This window comes from Papaver somniferum, chromosome 10 (genome assembly GCF_003573695.1).
Source record: "Papaver somniferum cultivar HN1 chromosome 10, ASM357369v1, whole genome shotgun sequence".
Taxonomy (NCBI): domain Eukaryota; kingdom Viridiplantae; phylum Streptophyta; class Magnoliopsida; order Ranunculales; family Papaveraceae; genus Papaver; species Papaver somniferum.
The window spans coordinates 59,159,418-59,168,333 of NC_039367.1; the positions used below are offsets into that span (position 1 = coordinate 59,159,418).

General features: G+C 38.0%; 1 long non-coding RNA gene across 4 annotated transcripts; it reads left to right on the forward strand.

Annotated features, from left to right (window-relative positions):
• The first annotated feature begins 425 nt into the window (after window positions 1-425).
• Window positions 426-3,422, forward strand: LOC113319462. Of its 4 annotated transcripts, XR_003345530.1 has the most exons (8): window positions 426-879; window positions 1,280-1,399; window positions 1,584-1,717; window positions 1,873-1,931; window positions 2,171-2,287; window positions 2,633-2,715; window positions 2,796-2,915; window positions 3,022-3,422. It is a non-coding gene; the product is annotated as an uncharacterized LOC113319462 (long non-coding RNA). The 4 variants fall into 4 exon arrangements; XR_003345531.1 differs by having other exon boundaries at window positions 1,269-1,399; window positions 1,873-2,287; XR_003345528.1 differs by having other exon boundaries at window positions 1,873-2,287.
• The last annotated feature ends 5,494 nt before the right edge of the window (window positions 3,423-8,916 follow it).

Sequence of the window (8,916 nt, forward strand, 5' to 3'; positions counted from 1 at the left end):
CATTTCAAGATGTGGGGTTTAGATCGCAGGGAGGTGACTAAGGAGGTGAAAAAGAAGGAGTTAAAATAGTCCTGCCGTGTGATATGCTCTAGTTTAGTTTTTTCTTTTTTTTTTAAACTGTTCCGTCATTTTGATTTTGACTACTCGAAGTGTTCTTATTTGTAGGGAATTGCGATCATGTAGTATTTTAACTGTTATGTTTTTTCAAAATTTTCTTTTTTATGATGAATTTCTATATTGTTCATATCAAACCCTTTAAACTCCTAAGTCATGCGAGGCCATGCGTCCCACTGTGAGAATACCCATCCTTGATCTCCATTCCACTTTTCCTCAAATTATATGAATGTAACGGTAAAATCTCTTTCGGTTTAAAAAACGGCAGAGAAAAGGTTTACAAAAACGGGAGAGAAAAAAAAAAAAAAAAAAGAAGAAAAGACTCTCTCTCTATTCTCCTCTCGACAGTTTTTATCTTCTTTCGGCTAGGGTTCTTCTTCCCGAGATTCATTGTACAGGGAATATCAGTACTTTTCTTCTGTGTTGATTTTAGTTTTTTTCACGGTTTGATATGATGATCTGCATTGAAGAGAAGAGTAACTGAATTGAAGTTAGGGTTTGAAGGAATCAATCCGAGAAGAGTAACTGAAATTGAAGTTAGGGTTTGAAGCAATCAAGCCGAACGAAACATAGGTTAATGATATTTGGGTTAATCATAATCGAACAAAACAGATGCGGTGTTTTGAGATAGAGTTAGGGTTTGGTTTTGAGATGAAGGAACCAAGAGCAGTTCGATCAATCAATCAACTTTTCTCTGGCTCCTAATCAACTCAAGAACAATCAATCGCCACCATCAACAACAATCGATCACTGCAATTCGACCAGGTAGAATTCAATTTCCAATACAGCAAAAAAAACCTAAATTTCGTTTTTTGATTTGTTGTTTTTAAGAAAACCCCAAATTAGGGTTCTTACATGTCAAATTTGGGGCTTTGTTTATAATGTTTTAGATTCATGAATATTGCTTGAATGGGTTTACAGTAATTTCATTGAATTAGTTGGTTTAGAGCTGAACTTCTGATCTCTTTCTTTCTCATCGTATGTTGTGATCAATTCCCCCGGTTGATTGATAACTAACCTTAGAATTTTCTGAGAACTCTAGACCTAGGAGCTTTTCTTCTGTTTTGCTCAATGCTGTGTCTAATAAACTCAAGCAGTTTCTGGATTAATGTGAATGTCTAATACATTTGATCCATATTTTCTTACCTATCAAGGCTTATTGCAGATTACCAGGATGTAGGTGGTGATGAGTGACGCAGCTGGACGTCATGGCACCATTAACATGGATACGATCTTTATGAGGATGGGAAGACATGTTTTAAGACGATGGACCGTATAAGATATGGTAAGATTTACTCCAGGTGATAATGCATTGATATGGGTTTGCTATTGATTTTTTTTCTTCTTTGTAATACTTGAACTGTGAAACAAACGCGCAGGTTTGGTTTAGTTGTTGATTTGCAATAATAAATAATAAGGGTTTTCAATTTGTTTGGTTTTCTTTCTCATCGTTTTTTTTTGTGCACAAGAAAAAAATCAAAACGAAATCACAAAGTTTACTTTGTGCACAAGAGAAATCAGGGAAGGAAGAATGGAGTTGTTGTGCTGCCGATGGAGGTATTGATGAACAAGGAAGGAATTGCCAGTTGGATTGATGATTCTGGTAGGTGCTAATTTGAGGGGTTAGGACATATTTTAGGTTGAATTCGTGAAATCCTAGGGTTTCAAAGATAAAGTTTTGTTTTTAACTGATTTTATGTTATAATAGTTGTTTTTGGACTTATTCATTCCATGTTTCTCATTATGAATTTGATGCAGGTGTTGATGTTTTTTCTTTGTGTTATTATTAGAATCAGTACAGGTGGCCATGATATGCGGTAACTCCTATCTGTTCTTTTTCTTTCTTATCAATTTTACGTGAGCTGTAGAGTAAACATTTGCACGTTTAACATTCTTTGCCGTATTCAATTTGTCCCCTTTTTTATATAAGGATTCAATGCTCCAGCAGTATTGGGTTTTAATTACACCATCAGTTGTTTTTGTATGCTACAGAAGGTGTCTAATATGAAACCGAAAACCAGTTATTAACTTCGTGTTGTCTTCTATGGAATATTAGGTACTTCATTGACTTAGAATTCTTGGTCACCTTCAACTTTGCTCTGTATTACTATTTTCCACAGAGCATTCTAGGATTATGGGAAGGTTGAACTAATTTCTAATTTTTGAAACTCAGGTACTTTGATTTCTGCTTCATATTCTTTCCAAATTATTGAGGATTTTAAATCTGGAATTTTTATTCTGAATTTTGGATATTACTATGAATTTGGGATTTGTTGTAACTGATGATAGTCATTTCAGTAAAATCTGTCGTTGCCTGTGTGTTCTCACAACTATCTCACTACTATTTTTTTAAAGCCAAAGTTTACTTGACACTAACTGTTGGACATGTTCGCAAGTTTTAGTTCATAAGAATAAATTGGGGTATGTTGATTTGGTTAACATACATAAGTATGTTATTATTATTCGGTCTACAATTCTGTGCACTGACTTGAGCAAATAATATTCATGTCTTCATCAGTGTGATGAAATACATTGGGTGGTACTAAACAACCTAATTTGGAAATTCGATCCCTTGCTTCCCGTTGTCAGAAAATATCAAAAGTAAATCATCCCACCTACTTTTTCGTTGTACTAAACTTTTATCCCTCTAGCTTAGCAACTTATGTTATTTCATCCTGTAGGTTTGATCAGGCAAGTACTCTTTGTCCTCCACGATGCCACCAAGGTCATCTTCAACCTTGCCATTCATGAGGTGCTTGACATAAAAGAAAGGTGCCATTACCATGTATACTCTTTGTCATGTATGTAGCCATGTCAAGCTAATGTTTACTGATCTATTGGTAGGTAAATGCAATATAGTATTGGATTTACTGAATCACACACGTCTCTTTGGTTTTCATTCTGCAGGGAGCACAAAATCGAATGTATTAGGTGAATCATCATCATGTTTACTGATTTTGTTCACTGCGACCATTTCATCTACTTATTCAAAGAGGTGAACTTTCAACCATGTTGGCAGTGGTAACCAAAGACGGGCAATTTCCTCAACAAACTAACTAAGAGGGTCTACATATTACCAAGCAATCTATGTAACAGTTCTTTTTTTTTTTATTTTTTGGAAACTTGGATATGTATTCAGTAAACAATGTTACCAGATGCCGGCACTGTGTGCATGTGTCGTTGTGTGGCTCACACAAGACTAATGTTAAAACTATTTCCGTCCTTACTGACATGCTGTATTTGGGTGCAGTGTGCATCCATGGAAAATTAAAACCGTTTATTCAATTAACGATAACAAATAAGGACTCTTTACAATTTCTTTCTTTATCAACAATCATTGGCCATCATCCCTTTACAGGTAATAGCAAAGGAGAACACCATTATTCTATGCAGTAATGGTGGTCATGTTTTGACACCCAATGATTTTTTATTTTATTTTTGAAGCATGAAATTAATTAGAACAATTACACTGTTATTACACGTGGGAATGTGATTCCCATTGAATTGTTCAAAAGAATTTGATTAAGAAAAGCCGGATTCGTCCGTACCCAAATTGATGTTGATAGGTTTCTGGTTTGGCTACCATCGGCTGCAAAGTTTGTCAGTCCATCCGCGGCTTGGTTTCCTTCTCTATAATTATGTTGAATAGCACAACATGGAATTTGTCTCAATCGATTGACACCCAATGATACTGCAATACTAATCTAGAGGACGTATACTGTAAATTAAAGATACTAAACAATTTTTTTGAACAGTAACTGAAGCAATAAATAATCATGCACAGTACAGATTAACATTTATTTTTCCTTTTTGATGGGTATTGAGTTCGTGTTCATTGAAGTTATGGGCACAATTACTTATTTCTAGCTATAATGATACTGAGCATGCAATTCTTACAGTTTTCGGTAGATGGTCGTGTTTGCCCGTGTTAATTGAAACCAAGACGATTACATGTTATACAAATTTCCATTCTTCTTGAAACCAGGTTTAACTCTCTAGCTAGCTTAATAATTGTAAAGTACGGATGATTTTATAATTCGATGGTTACATAAATACTCAAAATGTATAAAATTCTAAAAGAAAGAGTTACCCCAAATCAAAAATCCTAACCAACTGGGGATAGCTCAGTTGGTTAGGGTCGAACTCTCGAGTTGTTAGGTCAGAGGTTCAAATCCCGCGCGGATCATATCAAAAAAAAAAAAAAATCGGGACAAGGCGCGGATCATATCAAAAAAAAAAAAAACTCGGTTCTCCTCGCCACATCAAATCAAAAATCCTAAGCGATGGGGCGAGGCGAAGCCGAGCCACACCAAATCAAAAATCCTAAGCGACGGGGCGAGGCGAGGCCGAGCTACACCAAATCAAAAATCCTAAGCGATTCGTTTAAAACGATGTGGTAGAAAGCAACGTGCGACTTACCAAATCAAAAATTCTAAGCATACATCGGGACGAGGCGAGGCGAAGCCGAGCCAAGCATGCATTGGGACCGGGCAAGACGAAACCGAGCCACACCAAATCAAAAATCCTAAGCATGCATTGGGATGGGGCGAGGCGAAGCTGAGGGACACCAAATCAAAAATCCTAAGCCACGGGGAATGACTGGGGCGAGGCGAAGTCACATCACACCAAACCAAAAATATGGTTAATATTAAAAGTAAAAAATTATGGTAGATGGTTTTCGGGTCCTCCCGGGCGTAGCACGGACACAAAATCTAGTTAAAATAGTAGCTGTTGTTCCAAGTTTTTTTTACATAGCATCAATGCTGACAAATACAATAACAACGCATAGGAATTGACGTTTAGTCCCAAAATTATTGGGCTTTGGACGCTCTAGTCCTAGCCACTGAGGCCTAGTACTCGTTAGTCCAATTTTTCGTACGCGCGAACAGTTTAGTCCAGATTTCTACGAGTCGGACCAAATTTCGTCTGATTTAAAAAATGTGGTTTCTTCTTATTTCCATAATTACCCTTTTAATGTTTTTTTATTCATTTTTTAGATCTTAGATTTTTCGGAGAGAAAATAGACACAGACGATTTAGTGTTGTTTTTTCTCCAGCAGAGATTCGTACATCATGTCAGGATTTTGATCTTTTCATTTTATGTTTATTTGACTGATTTCGTCATTTCTTCTTATTCTTCTTCTTCTTCAATTTTCTAGGTTTGATATGTGTTGAGATTATTAGTCCCACATTGTGTGGGCAATCCAAGATCCTGCGATTTATAATTCTTAGGGCCTCTCCACTCATAGCCAATTGGTTTTGAGTTGGATGCCCGTATTCTAACATGGTATCAGAGCAGGGTATTTGTGTCGAGTCAGTTGACCGCACCATTACTCCGCGTCACCCGATTTGTTGTCCACGTGTTAGACCCAACGAGGCTACACGTGAGGGGGCGTGTTGAGATTATTAGTCCCATATTGTATGGGCAATTAAGATCCTGTGGTTTATAATCTCTTAGGGCCTCTCCATTCATTGCCAATTGGATTTGAGTTGGATGCCCGTATTCTAACAATATGTTCATGGAGATCTCTGATTTAGTTTATTCAATACCATTTAGACCTCAATCTTTCATTCAATCTACGGAAATCTCAAATTCTTCGTGTTGTTTAATTTCCCTGATATGTAAATCTCAATAGTGAGTTTCAATTAACTGAAAGAGATGAACGGAGGAGATATGATTGCATCTGTTAATAAAAGTAAGTTCCATATCTAATTCAACTGTTCCAGGTTCTGATTTACTTTTTATGTGCTCTATAACTGTTTTTAGTGGATTTTGTTATAGTTTTGTTAATTTTATTCTAATGATAATTCCGTAGAGAAGTACAACAGGAGAAGACCAATTATCGAAAGTATGATTATAATGCGTGAAGGCCAAATTCCTTTTTTGGTCGAGATAAATTTTCGAAATTATCTCGAAATAATGCCTATAAGACTCCACAGTAAGTACTCTTCGACAAGAAGCGCGAAGTGTAAGAGGTAAGAAATTCTAATTCTTGAGTAAGTCCTTTTCATATAAGAGGTACTAGATGTGCGCCCGTGCGTTGCACGGGTTCAAATTGGTTGTCCCAAAGGTAATTAATCCATGTAAGTGTATAGGTTTTATGTAAAAAATAGGTTATGTATATTGAAAGTGATTCGGCGCTCATTTACCTACTCATTCTATTTTGCTACGTCAATTCTTGATTCTTATTGGTCGGGGGCCAAGAGCATGATTCGACGCTCATTTACCCACCCGTTCTATTGTGCTACGTCAATCCTTGATTCTTATTGGTCGTGTCCCACGAAGAGCATGATTCGACGCTCATTTACCCAACCATTCTATTGTGCTATGTCAATCCTTGTTTCTTATTGGTCGGGGGCCAAGAGCATGATTCGGCGCTCATTTACTTATCCATTTTATTTTGCTACGTCAATGCTTGATTCTTATTGGTCGTGGCCCAGGAAGAGCATGATTCAGCGCTCATTTACTTATCCATTATATTTTGCTACGTCAATCCTTGATTCTTATTGGTCGTGGTGCAGGAACTCTAGAATTCGAGCTTTTGGTCTAACTTTCAATGTGAGGCCAGCAATTTCCACTCAAATTATATATAAAATATGAAGTACTGGAAATGAGAAGTATAAATTGTTGGCGGAGTATACTTCGCGTATGAAGCATAAAGTGACAAAATAATAAGTATCAATCCTTGGAAAAGTGCGAAGCATTACCAATAATGAGCATGAGGTATGCCCCATAGAAAGTATGAAGTATACTCATAACCGATTAGAGATATGAAGTACGACCAATTAGAAGTACGGAGCATGGGCAACGAGAATTACCCCTATTTACAGTTAATAAGATGTACTGCCCCTTGTTGGTTGGCTTGGGATCTTTGTAGAGGAATTTGGGTAAACAATATGCTCCAGACTTTGATTTGTGTGCGTACTAGAAGTTGCACGAGATCATAAATCCCGTTTGTGGATTGTCGATGTCAGTATAGGAACACAGCAGCAGCATATCCATTGTAGTTACTCCCAAAGCAGATGTCCAATATGGTCTGTTCGACTTAGCTGTTTGATGCCATATTGGTTGGACGGTGTGCATTGGTGGTTTTGTCGTCAAAGCACCTGGCGGGGAGCATTAGTGTGGTGTCATAAGCAGCCCCCTTAGCTCTGCTGCTTTGGTCTATCTTTGTCAGATTGCTTAGGGTCATCACATTCCTGTGTAGTCTCAATAGAAGCATCAACGTATGAGAATTTTAATTAAATGTTTTCTATATAATAAGCAATAAGATGAATTCATCATATGAATGATAAGTGTTTGTTGAATAAACTCAAAATGCTTATATTAAGCTATAACAAACATTAAGTGTCCGTATGGTTGTTCTTGCCCCTGCATGGCATATTTATGAATTCATCATCACTCAGAACGGTGAGTGTTTGAGACCATAGTGTCACAAAGGGGTTACCTTGTGCTATGCTAGGACCTGTCACCTCGTTGGCCAATCCCGAACCAGGGGATTATCGAACGGTGGGGGTCTAAGAAAGTCTCGGAGACGTGGTGTAAAACTGCTGAGCTTCCAAAGGCATATCATGTTGGGTATCTCTTTCTGTCGGATGCCTTCTCCTTGGTCATATACTCGTGGACCCTTACGGGGGAGTCCGGAGAAATTGCACGCAAGTGCTTTCTCCAGTACGATGATATGAGACCGGTGGTGCTTGCCCCGATTCACCGTTGTATGCATTAACATCCAAAGTATGATGATATGAGACCGATGATATGGGAATGTGTGCATTATTTATAAAAATGTATGAAATGAGATGTATTGAATTTGCAAAATGTTTGAGATTTATAAAAATGTATGTAGTTCACAAAAATGTAAGAGATGTTTCGAGTTTTCAAAATGTATGCTATGTGCATGATAATGTATGCCAGTATAAACAAAATGTAAAGAGTATTCAGTATTTGCAAACTCTGTGACGTATGTATGTCCCATTTTGGTTTCGGAAGCTGATTGCCGAAGCTTGTAAAGCAAAAGTAACTGTTCTTGTAAATTCTTTGCCGGAACATTGAATGGGATTTGCTTGCTGCCATGTGAGCTGTGCTTTATGAGCATTACCCATCAAGTCTTTTGTTATCTATCGTCTGTGTTGAAAACAGAATGTCAATTTTTGGCTGTGGTGAGACTGCCTCTTAAGGACCTCGTCTCGTAAGTAGAGCCTTCTCGTCTCTTGCTTATCATACTGAACCCTAATTACCGTTCATTGTCATCCGTATTTGCTTCATCGTCCACTATGAGGCAACGGCCTTACAGAGGCATCGGACTGGACTGCAACATCCTCGTCCATTACCAACGTTTCGGTCATGACGTCAAGTTGCTCGTAAGTCAGCTAACACGTTGAGTCTTATGGCCTCTTCGTGACCGGACTTTGTCTTCGTGCTTTAGGTCCTCGGGTTATGCGTTAGGTTATCTTTGCATTTAGTGAGCAAAGATAGGGAACGAAGGCTCTTCAACCTTCAATCTCGTACCACCCTATTTTGCCAACCTTCAATTTTTAGCATGGATTGCGGGACCTGAGTTGTATGGTAGAAATCAGCATCGTCGTTGTTGGATGCCAACGTTACAGGACTCTGTCCTATCTTCGTTCTCCTTCTTTGGTTTTTTAGAAGGACAATCCTCCCATTTAGACCACGGACGTGGAACATAACCACTAGCAAGGGCATGTAATCCATCTTCGCATGTCGTGGATCCGTCATTTTGGCATCTTCATGCCATCGTCGACATCAGTCTAGGCATCGACTTGGCATCTTCATGCCATCGTC